At 39.9% G+C, this 22,823-nt stretch overlaps 2 long non-coding RNA genes across 3 annotated transcripts in view; both read left to right on the top strand.

The window, feature by feature from the left end:
* Positions 1-22,823, top strand: part of LOC129657427 (uncharacterized) — a 230,589-nt gene that overhangs the window by 123,490 nt on the left and 84,276 nt on the right. The window lies entirely within an intron of this gene.
* LOC129657426 (uncharacterized) overlaps positions 1-22,823 on the top strand; it is a 154,296-nt gene that overhangs the window by 101,561 nt on the left and 29,912 nt on the right. The window lies entirely within an intron of this gene.

Here is a 22,823-nt window from a genome sequence, read left to right as displayed (position 1 = left end):
GTTTTTCCTTATCCAATAAAGAATAACTGGCTAGCAGTTCCTTAGCTAGCCTGTTTGTTTCCTTTTGGAGGGTTTTTCAATGTGTTTCTAATAGTATGATGGCTAGAGACACATTTGTTTTTGAAGCCCTTGCCCTTGAATTATTTGTACAAGAAGTCGATGTTTCTCTTTCCTGTTTGCTGACTCTCTGTGGGTCCTTATCTCTTTCTTGCCTTCTCCACTGCTCTCTTTTCCTACTGAATCTTCTTTTTATTTTATTTATTTTTAGTCATTTGCCTTAAATAATTTTCTTCATATGTACTTTTTTGTTCTTTCTGTTCATTGTTGATTATACTTTCATAAAAGTAATGCAACTCTATTGAATAAATAGATTAATTAAAAAATATATGAACATTATAAAAGTTTCTAAGAGAAAAGTAAAAGATCTTAATGTCTCCTGTTGACTTCCTATGATAATTCCCTAAGATCAACTCTGTTGACTGTTTCTTGTGTGTCCTTCCAGACCTTTCTTATATCAATCAAGTAATACATACCGAATCCAAATTTCAAATAAAAACCTCTGGTTGTGAAAATATCTCACTTTAACTTTTCTACCTGAGTTTAATTTCTTCATGGAGCTCCCATTGTCCTGCTTATCCCTGAGTTCTGGGAGGCTGAATAGTGTTAAGGGACTGGGGGCATTTCATCTGGATCACAGTCATCTTTCTATACTGGTCCCTACCTTTTCATTCTTTTTATTTCTGTGGTTGTCAGCATGGCTCTATCTGGTCATTTCTCCTCATAAATTTTTTGCCTTATACTTGGGCTTTTACATTGAATACCAAAAGCCAAAAAATTGACATTTTTTTTTAATCTTGTAGATTCTTCTGCATTATCCTCTTCTGGAGACCTAGAACACTCCAGCTGCTGCCTAAATGGGGATAAAATGTCAGAGAGTAAAAGCAAGTATAAGAAAAAAATATTACCTAATAACTGTAAATATGTTCAGTGACCCTTCAACAGGAATTTTCCTGATGCTTTCTCAGTATATTAAGAACGATTAGGATAATAAACTATGATGTAATAGCATATTCCACTAGTCTCTGGACCTCCCTCTCAGCATCCAGTCCACATAAGCTAAATGTAGAAATTCACAGGATAATTTATTGAAGAAAGGAAATCTATAAGAATAACTAGTACTTTGGCTTCTGTATGGAAAATGTATTTGTTCTCTGGCTTCTTTCAAGATTTCTTCTTTTTTTCTTTGTCTTAGACTTTCTATACTTCGACTATGTTATGCCTGGCAGGAGATTTTTTTTTTTTTTTTGAGCATTTACTCTGCTTGGTGTTCTCTGAGCTTCATGTGTGTGTTCTTCAGTGTATGCTATTAGTTTGGGAACATCCTCAGTCATTATTACTTCAAATATTTCTTGTTTCTTTTTCTAGGCTTCATATCATGTACAATTTACATCTTTTGTTAATTATCACATAGTTCCTGGATATACTATTCTATTTCTTTTTCCATTCATTTTTATGTTTGTGTTTCTGCTTGGGCAACTTCTGTTAACATGTCTTTTAGGTGACTGGTTCTATCACAATTCCACTAATGAGCAAAGATGTTCTTTTGTTGTTGTTCTTCTTCAGTCGCTCAGTTGCGTCCAACTCTTTGTGACCCCATGGACTGCAGCACTCCAAGCTTCCGTGTCTTTCACCATCGCCCGGAGTTTGCTTAAACTCCTGTGCAGAGTCAGTGATGCCATCCAACCATCTCATCCTCTGACGTCCCCTTCTCCGACCTTAGGTCTTGCCCACCATCAGGGTCTTTTCCAATGAATTGGTTCTTCATATCAGGTAGCCAAAATATTGGAGCATTAGCTTCAGCATGAGTACTTCCAGTAAATATTCAGGGTTGATTTCCTTTAGGATTGACTGGTTTGATCTCCTTGTTGTCCAAGGGACTCTCAGGAGTCTTCTTCAACACCACAGTTCAAAAGCATCAGTTCTTCAGTGCTCAGCCTTCTTTATTGTCCAGCTCTCACATCCATACATGACTACTGGAAAAACCATAACTTTGACTAGACGGACCTTTGTCAGCAAAGTAATGTCTCTGCTTTTTAATATGCTATCTAGGTTTGTCATAGCTTTTATTTCAAGGAGCAAGTGTCTTTTTAATTTCATGGCTGCAGTCACCATCTGCAGTGATTTTGGAGCCTAAGAAAATGAAGTCTGTCACTGTTTCCATTATTTTCCCATCTATTTGCCATGAAGTAATGGGACCAGATGCCATGATCTTAGTTTTTTGAATGTTGAGTTATTTCTTTTATAATGTTTTTGATTTCCAGCATTTTCTTAGGGGTTTTATCTCTCTGATTTTATTAACTATTCTTACATATTGTCTACTTTCATCTTTAGAGCCCTTAGCATATTAATCATAGTTACTTTAAATCCTCCATCTAATAATTCCAAAATAGCTGATCCATATTCTGATGCCTGCTGAGTCTCTTTAGACTGTTTTCTCTTGCCTTAGCATTCCTTGTAATTTTTTGTTGAAAACTGGACATGGTTTAAACTGGACATGGTCTAACAAGTATTAGGATCTAAACGGGTAATTAGGCATTTAGTGTTAGATTTTATGTTAATCTGGCTAGGTGCTGACTGTGTTCAATGTTTTCTGTACCTCTAAGTGCCAGAGGTTTCAGTTTCCTCCAGTTTCTTTGTCCCTCACCCCCTACCTAGTTCTCTTTGGATTTCCCTAAGAACACCTTTTTAAATGTAGTCTGTGTCCTACAACTCTCGCAGTTGTAATTCCATTTTATTGTACTGAAGTCCTGTTGATGCAATGACAAGTTTTTGGGGAGGGGTAGTGGTTACCCTTGTAGCTTAGCTGGTAAAGAATCTGCCTGCAATGCGGGAGACCTGGGTTTGATCCCTGGGTTGGGAAGATCCCCTGGAGAAGGCAGAGGCTACCCACTCCAGTATTCTGGGCTGGAGAATTCCATGGACTGTATGTATAGTTCAGTCCAGTTCAGTTCAGTCACTAAGTCATGTCCGACTCTGCGACCCCAAGGACTGCAGCACGCTAGGCCTCCTTGTCCGTCACCAACTCCCAGAGTTTACTCAAACTCATGTGCATTGAGTCAGTGATGCCATCCAACCATCTCATCCTCTGTCATCCCCTGCTCCTCCCAACCTCAATCTTTCCCAGCATCGAGGTATTTTCAAATGAGTCAGCTCTTCCCATAAGGTAGCCAAAGTATTGGAGTTTCAGTTTCAGCATCAGTCCTTCCAATGAATATTCAGGGCTGATTTTCTTAAGGATGGACTGGTTGGATCCCCTTGCAGTCCAAGGGACTCTCAAGAGTCTTCTCCAACACCACAGTTCAAAAGCATCAGTTCTTTGGCGCTCAGCTTGCAGTCCAAAATCTCACATCTGTACATGACTACTGGAAAACCATAGCCTTGACTAGATGGACCTTTGTGGACAAAGTAATGTCTCTGCATTTTAGTATGCTGTCTAGGTTGGTCATAACTTTGCTTCCAAGGAGTAAGCGTCTTTTAATTTCATGGCTGCAGTCACCATCTTCAGGGATTTTGGAGCCCCCAAAATTAAAGTCAGCCACTGTTTCCACTGTTTCTCCATCTATTTCCCATGAAGTGATGGGACCAGATGCCATGATCTAAGTTTTCTGCATGTTGAGTTTTAAGCCAACCTTTTCACTCTCCTCTTTCACTTTCATCAAGAGGCTCTTTAGTTCTTCTTCACTTTCTGCCCTAAGGGTGGTGTCATATGAGTATCTGAGGTTATTGATATTTCTCCCAGTGGTCTGGATTCCAGCTTGTGCTTCATCCAGCCCAGCGTTTCTCATGATGTACTCTGCATATAAGTTAAATAAGCAGGGTGACAATATACAGCCTTGATGTACTCCTTTCCCTATTTGGAACCAGTCTGATGTTCCATGTCCAGTTCTAATTGTTGCTTCCTGACCTGTATACAGATTTCTCAGGAGGTAGGTCAGGTGCTCTGGTATTCCCATCTCTTGAAGAATTTTCCACAGTTTATTGTGATACACACATCAAAGGCTTTGGTGTAGTCAGTAAGGCAGAAACAGATGTTTTTCTGGAACTCCTTTGCTTTTGTGATGATCCAGCAGGTGTTGGCAACTTGATCTCTGGTTCCTCTCCCTTTTCTAAATGCAGCTTGAACCTCTGGAAGTTCACGGTTCACGTACTGTTGAAGCCTGGCTTGGAGAATGTTGAGCATTCCATTACTAGTGTGTGAGATGGGTGCAATTGTGTGGTAACTTGAGCATTCATTCTTTGGCATTGCCTTTCTTAGGGATTGGAATGAAAACTGACCTTTTCCAAAGAGTCGGAGATGACTGTGTAACGTGCACTTTTACTTTCACCTGTTGATGAAATGACAAGTTTTTGGAGGGGGCAGTGCTCTATAGTAATTTGATTACATCTATGTGGACTTGAGTCCCTTGGCTGTTTCCTTAGAAGCATTTCTTAGCTTCCCCCCCTCCCCCCGCCCTCCTTTTCTGTGAGACAGGGAGGCCAAGAGGAGTGGAGTTGAGTATTTGCTTTTTCCTCACATCACCTAGGGCTCTGAAGTTCCCCTGGATGGCAGAACTTTGTCATGGATAAAGAACGCTCTGGGTGTATTTTTCATAATGGCTACATTTTCCTCTCCTTGCCCAAAACATTCGGGGATTTTTCTTTGATTTTCAATATAAGAACCTTTTCAAGTGACTGGAGGTAAAACTTATGAAAATGTGGTGGCTCTTCTAAGATTGGGCCTTGGGAGTGTTTAAAACTAAGTTAGTCCACACTTGACCTACCTCCAGCAATTCATCAATATTGACATTTAAGTGTCCTTAACAAGTTGCAGATGGTGACTGCAGCCATGAAATTAAAAGAGGTTTACTCCTTGGAAGGAAAGTTATGACCAACCTAGATAGCATATTGAAAAGCAAAGACATTACTTTGCCAACAAAGTTCCGACTAGTCAAGGCTATGGTTTTTCCAGTGGTCATGTATGGATGTGAGAGTTGGACTGTGGAGAAAGCTGAGCACCGAAGAATTGATGCTTTTGCACTGTGGTGTTGGAGAAGACTCTTGAGAGTCCCTTGGACTGCAAGGAGATCCAACCAGTCCATTCTGAAGGAGGTCAGCCCTGGGATTTCTTTGGAAGGAATGATGCTAAAGCTGAAACTCCAGTACTTTGGCCACCTCATGCAAAGAGTTGACTCATTGGAAAAGACTCTGATGCTGGGAGGGATTAGGGGGAGGAGGAGAAGGGGACGACAGAGGATGAGATGGCTGGATGGGATCACTGACTCGATGGACGTGAGTCTGAGTGAACTCCGGGAGTTGGTGATGGACAGGGAGGCCTGGCGTGCTGCGATTCATGGGGTCGCAAGGAGTTGGACACGACTGAGTGACTGAACTGAACTGAACTGAACAAGTTACAGAATACCACAGTAATCCAAGTCTATGCCCCAACCACTAATGCCAAAGAGGCTGAAGTTGAATGGTTCTTTGATGACCTACAAGACCTTCTAGAAATAACACCAAAAAAAGATGTCCTTTTCATGGTAGGGGACTGGAATGCAAAAGTAGGAAGTCAAGAAATACCTGGAGCAATGGGCAAGCGTGGTCTTGGAATACAAAATGAAGCAGGGCAAAGGCTAATTGAGATTTGCTAAGAGAATGCACTGGTCTTAGCAAACACCCTTTTCCAAGAACACAAGAGACAACTCTACACATCGACATCACCAGATGGTCAATACCGAAATCAGAATGATTATATTCTTTGCAGCAAAAGATGAAGAAGCTCTATACAGTAACCAAAAATAAGATGGGAAGCTGACTGTGGCTCAGATCATGAATACCTTATTGCAAAATTCAGACTTAAATTGAAGAAAGTAGGGAAAACCACTAGATCATTCAGGTATGACCTAAATCAAATCCCTTTTGATTATACAGTGGAAGTGACAAATAGATTCAAGGGATTATATCTGAGAGAGAGAGTGCCTCAAGAACTATGGATGGAAGTTCATGACATTGTACAGGAGGCAGTGATCAAGACCATCCCCCAGAAAAAGAAATGCAGAAAGGCAAAGGGTGTTCGAAGAGGCCTTACAAATAGCCGAGAAAAGAAGAGAAGCGAAAGGCAAAGGAGAAGAGGAAAAATATACCCATCTGAATGCAGAGTTCCAAAGAATAGCAAGGAGAGATAAGAAAGACTTTATCAGTGATCAGTGCAAATAAACAGGAAAACAATAGAATGGGAAAAACTAGAGATTTCTTCCAGAAAATTACAGATACCAAGGGAACATTTCATGCAAAGATGGGCACAATAAAGGACAGAAACGGTATGGACCTAATTGAAGCAGAAGATATTAAGAAAAGGTGTCAAGAATACACAGAAGAACTATACAAAAAAGATCTTCATGACCCAGATAACCACGATGGTGTGATCACTCACCTAGAGCCAGACATCCTAGAATGTGAACTCAGGTGGGCCTTAGGAAGCATCACTATTCACAAAGCTAGTGGAGGTGATGGAATTCCAGTTGAGCTATTTCAAACCCTAAAAGATTATGCTGTGAAAGTGCTACACTCAATATGCCATCACATTTGAAAACTCAGCATTGGCCACAGGACTGGAAAAGGTCCGTTTTCATTCCAGTCCCTAAGAAAGGCAATGCCAAAGAATGTTCAAGCTACCACAATATTGTACTCATCTCACACATGAGCAAAGTAATACTCAAAATTCTCCAAGCCAGGCTTCAACAGTACATGAACCACGAAATTCCAGAGGTTCAAGCTGGATTTAGAAATGGCAGAGGAACCAGAGATCAAATTGCCAACATCTGTTGGGTCATAGAAAAAGCAAGGGAATTCTAGAAAAACATCTACTTCTGATTCATTGACTATGTTAAAGCTTTTGACTGCGTGGATCACAACAAACTTTGGAAAATTCTTAAAACAGAGGGAAGACCAGACCACCTTGCCTGCCTCCTGAGAAATTTGTATGCAGGTCAAGATGGAACAGTTTGAACCAGACATGGAGCAATGGACTGGTTCCAAATTTGAAAAGGAGTATGTCAAGGCTGTATATTGTCACCCTGCTTATTTAACTTATATGCAGAGTACATCATGAGAAACGCTGGACTGGAAGAAGCACAAGCTGGAATCAAGATTGCCAGGAGAAATACCAATAACCTCAGATATGCAGATGACACCACCCTTGTGGCAGAAAGTGAAGAGGAACTAAAAAGCCTCTTGATGAAGGTGAAAGAGGAGGGTGAAAAAGCTGGCTTAAAACTCAACAGTGAGAAAACAAAGATCATGGCATCTGTTCCCATCACTTTATGGCAAATAAGTGGGGAAACAATGGATGCAGAGACAGAATTTATTTTTTGGTGCTCCAAAATCACTGCAGGTGATGACTGCAGCCATGAAATTAAAAGTCGCTTCCTCTTTGGGAGAAAAACTATGATCAAACTAGACAGCATATTAAAAAGTAGAGACATTACTTTCCCTACAAAGTCCATGTAGTCAAAGCTATGGTTTTTACAGTAGTCACGTATGAATGTGAGAATTGGACTATTAAGAGAGCTGAGCACCAAAGAATTGATGCTTTTGAACTGTGGGTTGGAGAAGACTCTTGAGAGTCCCTTGGACTGCAAGGAGATCCAACCAGTCCATTGTAAAGGAGATCAGTCCTGGGTGTTCATCGGAAGGACTGATATTGAAGCTGAAACTCCAGTACTTTGGCCACTTGATGCAAAGAGCTGACTCATTTGAGAAGACCCTGATGCTGGGAGGGATTTGGGACAGGAGGAGAAGGGGTCGAAAGAGGATGAGAAGGTTGGACGACATCACCAATTCGATGGACATGAGTTGAGCAAGCTTCGGGTGTTGGTGATGGACAGGGGAGGTCTGGTGTGCTTCAGTCCATGGGGTCGCAAAGAGTTGGACATGACTGAGGAACTGAACTGAACTGAACAATTTAGAGGCTCCAGAGGCTTCTGCACCAGGTAAGCTGATCTTCAGCTGTGATTCTCTGTAGTAACCTGTTTCTCTAGAATTCCAGGTGGTAGTTCTACAGTTATCTCAATTCTCTGATGGATCTAAGGAAAGTCATTGATTTGCAGTTGATACAGCTTTTATCTTGTGAGGGCGACAGAGAAAACTTCTAAGTTCTTTACATATCAGAAACTGAAACTGATCTCTCTTCACTTTCTTCTAAAACTCTTCAAGATGTCATGAAGTCCCCCTGTCTCCCAAATCCTCCCCTAGAGGGCTCCATATCCCTGCTCCTCTCTAGAATTATTGCTCTCAAGCTGTCATCTCAGCACTTCATGTTTTTCTGATTCATGGGCTTCCATCCATTTTTTCTGGATTCATGCCAACACATTTTTGGTTTATTTTCATTTTGCTATAGTTTATTGTCACAGCTCCCTAAAGAAGGAATATGGTACATAAATTTTCTGAGCCTGTATCTGAAAATATCTTCTAGCACTCAGTGTTGCTGATAAGAAATGTAATACCCATCTGACTTTGTTCTAAAAGTTTACATTGCTGTGTGCAGTCTTTTTTTATTTATTTAATCCACTGGAGTGGACACTAAGTATTTTCTTTCATCTATAGATTTATGTACTTTATCATTGAGACAGTCAGTCCCTTTAATTATTATGGGCTTTCTCATGGTTCAGGCAGTAAAAGAATCTGCCTGCCATGCAGGAGACCTGGGTTCGATCCCTGGGTTGGTAAGATCCTTTGGTGAAGAGAATAGCTACCCACTCCAGTATTCTTGCCTGGAGAATTCCATGGACAGAGGAGCCTGGAGAATTACAGTCCATGGGGTGCAAAGAGTCAGACATGGCTGAGCAATGAACACATTCACTTTCCACTTGAATTCTTGCTTCGATAATTTATTTATTTTTTCTTGGATTCCTCCTTCTGTGATTTGTATTATTCTAGGTTTGAACTTTTTGAATTCTATTTCTTTCTAAGTTCTCAATTTCTATATCTTGCTCATCTTCATCCACCTCAGCCCCATCTTTTTCCATTTTACTGTATTTTTATAGGCAAATCTCCTCAAATGTATTGTCCAAATATCCTACTAAGTTTTTTAATTTTAGTAATCATAACTGAAAATTTCTAAGAACTTGTTTTCTTTTTATTTTATTTTATTTTTAAACTTTACAATATTGTATTGGTTCTGCCATATATTGAAATGAATCTGCCACAGGCATACATGTGTTCCCCACCCGGAACCCTCCTCCCTCCTCCCTCCCCATACCATCCCTCTGGGTCGTCCCAGTGCACCAGCCCCAAGCATCCAGTATCGTGCATCGAACCTGGACTGACGACTCGTTTCATATATGATATTATACATATTTCAATGCCATTCTCCCAAATCATCTCACCCTCTCCCTCTCCCACAGAGTCCAAAAGACTGTTCTATACATCAGTGTCTCTTTTGCTGTCTCGTACACAGGGTTATTGTTACCATCTTTCTAAATTCCATATATATGCGTTAGTATACTGTATTGGTGTTTTTCTTTCTGACTTACTTCACTCTGTATAATAGGCTCCAATTTCATCCACCTCGTTAGAACTGATTCAAATGTCTTCTTTTTAATGGCAGAGTGATACTGCATTGTGTATATGTACCCCTGCTTTCTTATCTATTCCTCTGCTGATGGACACCTACGTTGCTTCCATGTCCTGGCTATTATAAACAGTGCTGTGATGAACATTGGGGTACATGTGTCTCTTTCCCTTCTGGTTTCCTCAGTGTGTATGCCCAGCAGTGGGATTGCTGGATCATAAGGCTTGTCTATTTCCAGTTTTTTAAGGAATCTCCACACTCTTCTCCATAGTGGCTGTACTAGTTTGCATTCCCACCAACAGTGTAAGAGGGTTCCCTTTTCTCCACAGCCTCTCCAGCATTCATTACTTGTAGGCTTTTGGATCGCAGCCATTCTGACTGGTGTGAAATGGTACCTCATAGTGGTTTTGATTTGCATTTCTCTGATAATGAGTGATGTTGAGCATCTTTTCATGTGTTTGTTAGCCATCTGTATGTCTTCTTTGGAGAAATGTCTATTTAGTTCTTTGGCCCATTTTTTGATTGGGTCATTTATTTTTCTGGAATTGAGCTGTAGGAGTTGCTTGTATATTCTCGAGATTAGTTGTTTGTCAGTTGCTTCATTTGCTATTATCTTCTCCCATTCTGAAGGCTGTCTTTTCACCTTGCTAATAGTATCCTTTGTTGTGCAGAAGCTTTTGAGTTTAATTAGGTCCCATTTGTTTATTTTTGCTTTATTTCCAATATTGTGGGAGGTGGGTCATAGAGGATCCTGCTGTGATGTATGTCGGAGAGTGTTTTGCCTATGTTCTCCTCTAGGAGTTTTATGGTTTCTGGTCTTACGTTTAGATCTTTAATCCATTTTGAGTTTATTTTTGTGTATGGTGTTAGAAAGTGGTCTAGTTTCATTCTTTTACAAGTGGTTGACCAGTTTTCCCAGCACCACTTGTTAAAGAGATTGTCTTTTCTCCATTGTATATTCTTGCCTCCTTTGTCAAAGATAAGGTGTCCATAGGTGCGTGGATTTATCTCTGGGCTTTCTATTTTGTTCCATTGATCTATATTTCTGTCTTTGTGCCAGTACCATACTGTACAAACTTGTTTTCTTTTGGTTCCCTGATCAGTCATTTTATATAATAGCATGATTGGTTTGTTGATGTAATATCTTCTCTAACCTCCTTTATGCTTTTATTCAGCTTTGTTTAAATTCTGTTCTGTTTTGTAAATATTGTGTTTCCTTTGGGGAAATATTTTCTGCATATTTCTGGGAGGATTTCTTCTTTACTCATTTTTTAAAAATTGAGATATAATTGACATACAACATTATGTTAGTTTGAGGTATAAGCACAATGATTCAGTATTTGTATATATTGCAGAATGGTCACCACAATAAGTCTATTATTAATAACATCCATCACCACACATAGCAACAGAATTTTTTTTCTTGTGATGAGAACTTTTAAGATCTAGTCTCTTCAGTTTAGTTGCTCAGTCATGTCCAGCTCTTTGTGACACCATGGACTGCAGCCCACCAGGCTTCCCTGTCCATCACCAACTCTCTAAGCTTTCTCAAACCTCATGTCCATCGAGTCGGTGATGCCATCCAACCATCTCATCCTCTGTCGTCCCCTTCTCCTCCTGCCTTCAATCTTTCCCAGCATCAGGGTCTTTTCCAATGAGTCACTTCTTCCCATCAGGTGGCCAAAGTATTGGAGTTTCAGCTTCAGCATCAGTCCTTGCAATGAACACCCAGGACTGATCTCCTTTAGGATGGACTGGTTGGATCTTCTTGTAGTCCAAGGGTCTCTCAACAGTCTTCTCCAACACGATAGTTCAACAGCATCATTTCTTCAGTGCTCAGCTTTCTTTATAGTCCAGCTCTCATATCCATACATGACTATTGAAAAAAGTGTATCTTTGACTACATGGACCTTTGTTGGCAAAGTAATGTCTCTGCTTTTTAATATGCTGTCTAGGTTGGTCATAGCTTTTCTCCCAAGGAGGAAGTGTCTTTTAATTTCATAGCTGCAGTCACCATCTGCAGTGATTTTGGAGCCCAAGAAAATAAATTCTGTCACTGTTTCCATTATTTCCCCACCTATTTGCCATGAAGTGATGGGAATGGATGCCATGATCTTTGTTTTCTGACTGTTGAGTTTTAAGCCAACTTTTTCACTCTCATCAACAGGCTCTTCAGTTCTTCGCTTTCTGCCATAAGGGTGGTGTCATCTCAGTTATTGGTATTTCTCCCCGCAGTCTTGGTTCCAGCTTGTGCTTCATCCAGCCTGGCATATCTCATGATGTATGTACTCTGCATATAAATTAAATAAGCAGGGTGACAATATGCAACCTTGATGTACTCCTTTCCTGATTTGGAACCAGTCTGTCATTCCATGTCCAGTTCTAACTGTTGCTTCTTGATCTGCATACAGATTTCTCAGGAGGCAGGTCAAGTGGTCTGGTATTCCCATCTCTTTCAGAATGTTCCACCGTTTGTTGTGATCCACACAGTCAAAGGCTTTGACATAATCAATAAAGCAGAAGTAGATGTTTTTCTGGAGCTCTCTTGCTTTTTTGATGATCCAAAGGATGTTGGCAATTTGATCTCTGGTTCCCTGTCATTTCTAAATCAAGCTTGAACCTCTGGAAGTTCACTGTTCATGTACTGTTGAAGCCTGGCTTGGAGTATTTTGAGTATTCCTTTGTTCCTGTGTGAGATGAGTGTAATTTTGCGGTAGTTTGAGTATTCTTTGACATTGCCTTTCTTAGGGATTGGGATGAAAATGGACCTTTTCCAGTCCTGTGGCCACTGCTTAGTTTTCAAATGTGCTGGCATATTGAGTGCAGCACTTTCACAGTATCATTTTTAGGTTTTGAAATAGCTCAACTGGAATTCTATCACCTCCACTAGCTTTGTTCATAGTGATGCTTCCTAAGGCCCACTTGGCTTTGCATTCCAGGATGTCTGACTCTAGGTGAGTGATCACACCATCGTGGTTATCTGGGTCATGAAGATCTTTTTTGTATAGTTCTTCTGTGTATTCTTGTCACCTCTTCTTAATACCTTTTGCTTCTGTTAGGTCCATACCATTTCTGCCCTTTATTGTGCCCATCTTTGCACGAAATGTTCCCTTGGTATCTGTAATTTTCTTGAAGAGATCTTTAGACTTTCGCATTCTATTGATTCCTAATTGTCTGCATTGATCACTGACGAAGTCTTTCTTCTCTCTCCTTGTTATTCTTTGGAACTCTGCATTCAGATGGGTATATCTTTCCTTTTCTCCTTTGCCTTTTGCTTCTCTTCTTTTCTCAGCTATTTGTAAGGCCTCTTCAGACATCCTTTGTGTTTCTGCATTTCTTTTTCTTGGGGATAGTCTTAATCACTGCCTGCTATACAGTGTCCCAAACCTCAGTCCATCGTTCTTCAGTTCATAGTTCTTTTTTGATTGGGTCATTTATTTTTCTGGAATTGAGCTGTAGGAGTTGCTTGTATATTCTCGAGATTAGTTGTTTGTCAGTTGCTTCATTTGCTATTATTTTCTCCCATTCTGAAGACTGTCTTTTCACCTTGCTAATAGTTTCCTTTGTTGTGCAGAAGCTTTTGAGTTTAATTAAGTCCAATTTGTTTATTTTTGCTTTTATTTCCAATATTGTGGGAGGTGGGTCATAGAGGATCCTGCTGTGATGTATGTCGGAGAGTGTTTTGCCTATGTTCTCCTCTAGGAGTTTTATGGTTTCTGGTCTTACGTTTAGATCTTTAATCCATTTTGAGTTTATTTTTGTGTATGGTGTTAGAAAGTGGTCTAGTTTCATTCTTTTACAAGTGGTTGACCAGTTTTCCCAGCACCACTTGTTAAAGAGATTGTCTTTTCTCCATTGTATATTCTTGCCTCCTTTGTCAAAGATAAGGTGTCCATAGGTGCGTGGATTTATCTCTGGGCTTTCTATTTTGTTCCATTGATCTATATTTCTGTCTTTGTGCCAGTACCATACTGTCTTGATGACTGTGGCTTTGTAGAACTCATGTCTTAACAAAATTTTGAGGTGGCTCTCCTGTAAGCTCTTCTTGTGGAAGGAGCCAAGACTGCTGACTCTAGTATGATGGCCTTATACTCTAGTCCTTTACTTTAAACCTGCAGGAAATATGTCTTTATGTATAATCTCAGTGGTAGTGTATGTGTGTGGTTTTTTTTTTTTTTTAATTCCAGACGGTGTCTTGCATGACCTACACAGCTGTTAACATCACCTCTAAAACTTCCACACAACTTGAGTATCAGCATATTATAGGAAGTTAAAGAAAATCACAAGTACCCTTAGAACTTTGTAATTCAGGACAGAGGATTTCAATTCACCAATGCGTGTAACAAAGAATTAGTTGGAGTTGTCTCTAAAGAGAACACTCAGATCAGATCAGATCAGTCGCTCAGTGGTGTGTGACTCTTTGCGACCCCATGAATTGCAGCACGCCAGGCCTCCCTGTCCATCACCAACTCCCGGAGTTCACCCACACTCATGTCCATCGAGTCAGTGATGCCGTCCAGCCATCTCATTCTCTGTCGTCCCCTTCTCCTCTTGCCCCCAATCTCTCCCAGCATCAGAGTCTTTTCCAATGAGTCAACTCTTTGCATGAGGTGGCCAAAGTACTGGAGTTTCAGCTTTAGCATCATTCCTTCTAAAGAAATCCCAGCGTTGATCTCCTTCAGAATGGACTGGTTGGATCTCCTTGCAGTCCCAGGGACTCTCAAGACTCTTCTCCAACACCACAGTGCAAAAGCATCAATTCTTCAGCATTCAGCCTTCTTCACAGTCCAACTCTTACATCCATACATGACCACAGGAAAAACCATAGCCTTGACTAGACGAACTTTTGTTGGCAAAGTAATGTCTCTGCTTTTGAATATGCTATATAGGTTGGTCGTAACTTTCCTTCCAAGGATTAAGCGTCTTTTAAATTCATGGCTGCAGTCACCATCTGCCGTGATTTTGGAGCCCAAAAAATAAAGTCTGACACTGTTTCCCCATCTATTTCCCATGAAGTGATGGGACCGGATGCCACGATCTTCATTTTCTGAATGTTGAGCTTTAAGCCAACTTTTTCACTCTCCATTTTCACTTTCCTCAAGAGGCTTTTGAGTTCCTCTTCACTTTCTGCCGTAAGGGTGGTGTCATCTGCATATCTGAGGTTATTGATATTTCTCCCGGCAATCTTGATTCCAGCTTGTGTTTCTTCCAGTCCAGCGTTTCTCATTATGTACTCTGCATAGAAGTTAAATAAACAGAGTGACAATATACAGCCTTGATGTACTCCTTTTCCTATTTGGAACCAGTCTGTTGTTCCATGTCTAGTTCTAACTGTTGCTTCCTGACCTGCATACAAATTTCTCAAGAGGCAGGTCAGGTGGTCTGGTATTCCCATCTCTTGAAGAATTTTCCACAGTTTATTGTGATCCACACAGTCAAAGGCTTTGGCATAGTCAATAAAGCAGAAATAGATGTTTTTCTGGAACTCTCTTGCTTTTTCCATGATCCAGTGGATGCTGGCAATTTGATCTCTGGTTCCTCTACCTTTTCTAAAACCAGCTTGAACATCAGGAAGTTCACGGTTCACATATTGCTGAAGCCTGGCTTGGAGAATTTTGAGCATTACTTTACTAGCGTGTGAAATGCGTGCAATTGTGCGGTGGTTTGAGCATTCTTTGGCATTACCTTTCTTTGGGATTGGAATGAAAACTGACCTTTTCCAGTCCTGTGGCCACTGCTGAGTTTTCCAAATTTGCTGGCATATTGAGTGCAGCACTTTCACAGCATCATCTTTCAAGATTTGGAATAGCTCAACTGGAATTCCACTAGGGAAATCTGATTTGAATTTCTCACTTTAAAAATGGTTATCGGTTGGAGGAGCCAAGATGGCGGAGGAGTAGGACGGGAAGAACACTTTCTCCCCCACAAATTCATCAAAAGAGCATTTAAACGTCGAGTAAATTCCACAAAACAACTTCTGAATGCCGGCAGAGAACATCAGGCACCCAGAAAAGCAACCCAACTCTTCGAAAGGAGGTAGGAAAAAATATAAAAGACAAAAAAAGAGACAAAAGAGGGAGGGACGGAGTTCCGTCCTGGGAAGGGAGTCTTAAAAAGAGAGAAATTTCCAAACACCAGGAAACCTTCTCACTGCCGAATCTGCTGAGCTTTGGAAGCACAGAGGGCAACATAAAAGGGAGAAAAAAAAAACACAATTAAAAATCGCAGATTGTGAACCCTACGGTAACTCCCCCAGCGGAGAAGCAGCGCAGACGCCTGCACACGGCATTAGCAAGCGGGGGCTGGACAGGGAAGCGTGGCGCGGGCTGTGTCCCTTAGAGTAAGAATCGGGCCCGAATGTCCTGAGCGCTATCTGAGCGAAATAATTTGGGCTAGCAAACCAGACTGTGGGATATCTACCATGCGAAAAGCCAGCCCTAACCTTAGACACCGCCAGGCCCGCGCACAAAACAAAGGACTGAACAGAGATAGCCGGCTGCAGACCTTCCCCCTCCGGTGACAGGCAGCCAGAGCCGGAAGGGGGCAATCGCAGCCCAAGAGAGACACTATCTATAAAACTGTAAGCAGGCTTCTTTGCTAACTAAAACTTCTTGGAGGTCTGGACAGTCAACATCTGACTGAGAAGGTGCGCCGGTTTTACACCCAGATAACTGAGTGGCGGGGAGGCGATAAGTTGCAGCATTGGTGCCCGCCAAACACCTCATCACCTGAGCTGCTCGGATCTGGGAAGAGCACAAAACGCAGGCCCAACCGAGTCTGCGCCTCTGAGGACTACCCGAGTGCCTGAACCTGAGCGGCTTGGACCTGGGAGCTCAGCCCAGGGCCGGCCTCTGATTGTTCTCAGCGGAACAACCTAGAGCCCGAGCAGTGTGGGCAGGGAGGATACACGCGCCGTGAGCCGGGGCAGACCCAGTGTGGTTGAGGCACTTCGAGCGCACGCCAGTGTTATCTGTTTGCCACATCCCTCCCTCCCTCCCCACAGCGCGGCTGAACAAGTGAGCCTAAATAAAATAAAAAAAAAATAGTGTCCTCCACCGTCCCCTTTGTGTCAGAGCGGGAACCAGAGACTGAAGAGACCAGCAAACAGAAGAAGCTATAACAGAGGGAAACGCCTTGGAAGCTACAGGCCATAGATTAAAACCCTGTGGTTACTACGGACTACATAGGAAGGGGCCTATAGATCTTGAGAAATATAAGTCAGACCAAGGAACTAGCCAAAAATGAACTGAACCCACAATACTCACAACAAAACCAGAGAAAGACCTAGATATATTATTACTATTTTTACGATCAATCTTTCTTTATTTTTTTCTTTTTTTTTAATTTTTTTTAAAAATTTTAAGTCCTCTATTGTCCTTTAATTTTCACTTTTATAACTATTACTTGGCAAAAAAAAAAAAACCCTATTTTTTTTCTTCAGCAAACTTCGTATATATATTTTATAATTTTTTGACCGTTTTTTTTTTTTTCCTTTTTCTTCTTTTCTTTAACATTGTATTTTTTAAATTCCAAACTCTACTCTAGATTTTTAATTTTAACCTTTTGGTATATGTTATCAATTTTGTACATATAGTTTTTTTTTTATAATTTCTGTGACTTTTTTCTTTCTTTTTTTTCCCTCTGTTTCTTTCTCTTCTTCTTTTATATAACATCGTATATCTGCAATTGCAAACTCTACTCAAGATTTTTAATTTATGCTTTTTGGTATTTGATATCAATTTTGTACCTGTATTTTCTTTATAATTTTTGCGACATTGTTTTTGTTGGTTTGTTTGTTTTCTCTCTTTTTCTTCTTCTTTTTTTTTTTTAACGTATTTTTGAAATTCCAAACTCTACTCTACATTTTTAATTTTTGCTTTTTCGTATTAGTTATCAATTTTGTACCTGTAGTTTCTTTATAATTTTCGTGACCTTGTTTGTTTTTCTTTGTTTGTTTTTTCTCTCTTTCTTTTCCTTCTTCTTTTCATTAACATCACATTTTTGAAATTCCAAACTCTACTCTAGACTTTTAATTTTTGCTTTTATGTATTTGTTACCAATTTTGTACCTTTAAGAACCCAATCTTCAGGACCCATTTTTCACTAGGGAATGAGATTACTGGCTTGACTGCTCTCTCTCCCTTTGGACTCTCCGTTTTCTCCACCAGGTCGCCTGTATCTCCTCCCTAACCCCTCTCTACTCTGCCCAACTCTGTGAATTTCTGTGTGTTCCAGACGGTGGAGAACACTTAGGGAACTGATTACCTGCTGGATCTGTCTCCCTCCTTTTCATTTCCCCCTTTTATCCTTCTGGCCACCTCTGTCTCCTGCCTCCTTCTTCTCTTCTCTGTATAACTCCATGAACATCTCTGAGCGGTCCAGTTGTGGAGTGCACATAAGGAAGTGACTACTGGCTAGCCCACTCTCTCCACTACTGATTCCACCTCATCTCATTTGGGTCACCTCTAACTCCCTCCTCCCACTTCTCTTCTCCATGTAACGCTGTGAACCTCTCTGAGTGACCCTCACAGTAGAGAAACTTTTCATCTTTAACGTAGATGTTTTATCAATGGTGCTGTATAGAAGGAGAAGTTTTGAAACTACTGTAAAAATAAGACCGATAACTGGAAGTAGGAGGCTTAAGTCCAAACCCTGACTCCAAGGAACTCCTGACTCCAAGGAACATTAATTGACAGGAGCTCATCAAACGCCTCCATACCGACTCTGAAACCAAGCACCACACAAGGGCCAACAAGTTCCAGGGCAAGACATACCAAGCAAATTCTCCAGCAACAAAGGAACACAGCCCTGAGCTTCAAGATACAGGCTGCCCAAAGTCACCCCAAATCCATAGACATCTCATAACTCATTACTGGACATTTCATTACACTCCAGAGAGAAGAAATACAGTTCCATCCACCAGAACATCGACACAAGCTTCCCTAACCAGGAAACCTTGACAAGCCACCTGTACAAACCCACACACAGTGAGGAAACGCCACAATAAAGAGAACTCCACAAACTGCCAGAATACAGAAAGGACACCCCAAACTCAGCAATTTAAACAAGATGAAGAGACAGAGGAATACCCAGCAGATAAAGGAACAGGATAAATGCCCACCAAACCAAACCAAAGAGGAAGAGATAGGGAATCTACCTGATAAAGAATTCCGAATAATGATAGTGAAATTGATCCAAAATCTTGAAATTAAAATGGAATCACAGATAAATAGCCTGGAGGCAAGGATTGAGAAGATGCAAGAAAGGTTTAACAAGGACTTAGAAGAAATAAAAAAGAGTCAATATATAATGAATAATGCAATAAGTGAAATTAAAAACACTCTGGAGGCAACAAATAGTAGAATAACAGAGGCAGAAGATAGGATTAGTGAATTAGAAGATAGAATGGTAGAAATAAATGAATCAGAGAGGATAAAAGAAAAACGAATTAAAAGAAATGAGGACAATCTCAGAGACCTCCAGGACAATATTAAACGCTACAACATTCGAATCATAGGGGTCCCAGAAGAAGAAGACAAAAAGAAAGACCATGAGAAAATACTTGAGGAGATAATAGTTGAAAACTTCCCTAAAATGGGGAAGGAAATAATCACCCAAGTCCAAGAAACCCAGAGAGTCCCAAACAGGATAAACCCAAGGCGAAACACCCCAAGACACATAGTAATCAAATTAACAAAGATCAAACACAAAGAACAAATATTAAAAGCAGCAAGGGAAAAACAACAAATAACACACAAGGGAATACCCATAAGGATAACAGCTGATCTTTCAATAGAAACTCTTCAAGCCAGGAGGGAATGGCAAGACATACTTAAAATGATGACAGAAAATAACCTACAGCCCAGATTATTGTACCCAGCAAGGATCTCATTCAAGTATGAAGGAGAAATCAAAAGCTTTTCAGACAAGCAAAAGCTGAGAGAATTCTGCACCACCAAACCAGCTCTCCAACAAATACTAAAGGATATTCTCTAGACAGGAAACACAAAAACGGTGTATAAATTCGAACCCAAAATAAAGTAAATGGCAACGGGATCATACTTATCAGTAATTACCTTAAACGTAAATGGGTTGAATGCCCCAACCAAAAGACAAAGACTGGCTGAATGGATACAAAAACAAGATCCCTACATATGTTGTCTACAAGAGACCCACCTCAAAACAGGGGACACATACAGACTGAAAGTGAAGGGCTGGAAAAAGATTTTCCATGCAAATAGGGACCAAAAGAAAGCAGGAGTAGCAATACTCATATCAGATAAAATAGACTTTAAAACAAAGACTGTGAAAAGAGACAAAGATGGTCACTACATAATGATCAAAGGATCAATCCAAGAAGAAGATATAACAATTATAAATATATATGCACCCAACACGGGAGCACCGCAGTATGTAAGACAAATGCTAACAAGTATGAAAGGAGAAATTAACAATAACACAATAATAGTGGGAGACTTTAATACCCCACTCACACCTATGGATAGATCAACTAAACAGGAAATTAACAAGGAAACACAAACTTTAAACGATACAGTAGACCAGTTAGACCTAATTGATATCTATAGGACATTTCATCCCAAAACAATGAATTTCACCTTTTTCTCAAGCGCACATGGAACCTTTTCCAGGATAGATCACATCCTGGGCCATAAAGCTAGCCTTGGTAAATTCAAAAAAATAGAAATCATTCCAAGCATCTTTTCTGACCACAATGCAGTAAGATTAGATCTCAATTGCAAGAGAAAAACTATTAAAAATTCCAACATATGGAGGCTGAACAACACGCTGCTGAATAACCAACACATCACAGAAGAAATCAAAAAAGAAATCAAAATTTGCATAGAAACGAATGAAAATGAAAACACAACAACCCAAAACCTGTGGGACACGGTAAAAGCAGTCCTAAGGGGAAAGTTCATAGCAATACAGGCACACCTCAAGAAACAAGAAAAAAGTCAAATAAATAACCTAACTCTACACCTAAAGCAACTAGAAAAGGAAGAAATGAAGAACCCCAGGGTTAGTAGAAGGAAAGAAATCTTAAAACTTAGAGCAGAAATAAATGCAAAAGAAACAAAAGAGATCATAGCAAAAATCAACAAAGCCAAAAGCTGGTTCTTTGAAAGGATAAATAAAATTGACAAACCATTAGCCAGACTCATCAAGAAACAAAGGGAGAAAAATCAAATCAATAAAATTAGAAATGAAAATGGAGAGATCACAACAGACAACACAGAAATACAAAGGATCATAAGAGAGTACTATCAACAATTATATGCCAATAAAATGGACAACGTGGAAGAAATGGACAAATTCTTAGAAAAGTACAACTTTCCAAAACTCGATCAGGAAGAAATAGAAAATCTTAACAGACCCATCACAAGCACGGAAATTGAAACTGTAATCAAAAATCTTCCAGCAAACAAAAGCCCAGGTCCAGACGGTTTCACAGCTGAATTCTACCAAAAATTTAGAGAAGAGCTAAGACCTATCCTGCTCAAACTCTTCCAGAAAATTGCAGAGGATGGTAAACTTCCAAACTCATTCTATGAGGCCACCATCACCCTAATACCAAAACCTGACAAAGATCCCACAAAAAAAGAAAACTACAGGCCAATATCACTGATGAATATAGATGCAAAAATCCTTAACAAAATTCTAGCAATCAGAATCCAACAACACATTAAAAAGATCATACACCATGACCAAGTGGGCTTTATCCCAGGGATGCAAGGATTCTTCAATATCCGCAAATCAATCAATGTAATACACCACATTAACAAATTGAAAAATAAAAACCATATGATTATCTCAATAGATGCAGAGAAAGCCTTTGACAAAATTCAACATCCATTTATGATCAAAACTCTGCAGAAAGCAGGAATAGAAGGAACATACCTCAACATAATAAAAGCTATATATGACAAACCCACAGCAAACATTATCCTCAATGGTGAAAAATTGAAAGCATTTCCTCTAAAGTCAGGAACAAGACAAGGGTGCCCACTTTCACCATTACTATTCAACATAGTTTTGGAAGTTTTGGCCACAGAAGTCAGAGCAGAAAAAGAAATAAAAGGAATCCAAATTGAAAAAGAAGAAGTAAAGCTCTCACTGTTTGCAGATGACATGATCCTCTACATAGAAAACCCTAAAGACTCCACCAGAAAATTACTAGAACTAATCAATGACTATAGTAAAGTTGCAGGATATAAAATCAACACACAGAAATCCCTTGCATTCCTATACACTAATAATGAGAAAACAGAAAGAGAAATTAAGGAAACAATTCCATTCACCATTGCAATGGAAAGAATAAAATACTTAGGAATATATCTACCTAAAGAAACTAAAGACCTATATATAGAAAACTATAAAACACTGGTGAAAGAAATCAAAGAGGACACTAACAGATGGAGAAATATACCATGTTCATGGATTGGAAGAATCAATATAGTGAAAATGAGTATACTACCCAAAGCAATCTATAGATTCAATGCAATCCCTATCAAGCTACCAACAGCATTCTTCACAGAGCTAGAACAAATAATTTCACAATTTGTATGGAAATACAAAAAACCTCGAATAGCCAAAGTGATCTTGAGAAAGAAGAATGGAACTGGAGGAATCAACCTACCTGACTTCAGGCTCTACTACAAAGCCACAGTTATCAAGACAGTATGGTACTGTCACAAAGACAGAAATATAGATCAATGGAACAAAATAGAAAGCCTAGAGATAAATCCACGCACATATCACACCTTATCTTTGACAAAGGAGGCAAGTATATACAATGGATTAAAAACAATCTCTTTAACAAGTGGTGCTGGGAAATCTGGTCAACCACTTGTAAAAGAATGAAACTAGACCACTTTCTAACACCATACACAAAATAAACTCAAAATGGATTAAAGATCTAAACGTAAGACCAGAAACTATAAAACTCCTTGAGGAGAACATAGGCAAAACACTCTCTGACATACATCACAGCAGGATCCTCTATGACCCACCTCCCAGAATACTGGAAATAAAAGCAAAAATAAACAAATGGGACCTAATTAACCTTAAAAGCTTCTGCACATCAAAGGAAACTATTAGCAAGGTGAAAAGACAGCCTTCAGAATGGGAGAAGATAAAAGCAAATGAAGCAACTGACAAACAACTAATCTCGAGAATATACAAGCAACTCCTACAGC

The sequence above is a fragment of the Bubalus kerabau genome, chromosome 7 (genome assembly GCF_029407905.1).
Source record: "Bubalus kerabau isolate K-KA32 ecotype Philippines breed swamp buffalo chromosome 7, PCC_UOA_SB_1v2, whole genome shotgun sequence".
Taxonomy (NCBI): Eukaryota; Metazoa; Chordata; class Mammalia; order Artiodactyla; family Bovidae; genus Bubalus; species Bubalus kerabau.
Note: the sequence above shows the minus strand (reverse complement) of the source record. Positions and strands in the feature narration are given on the sequence as shown.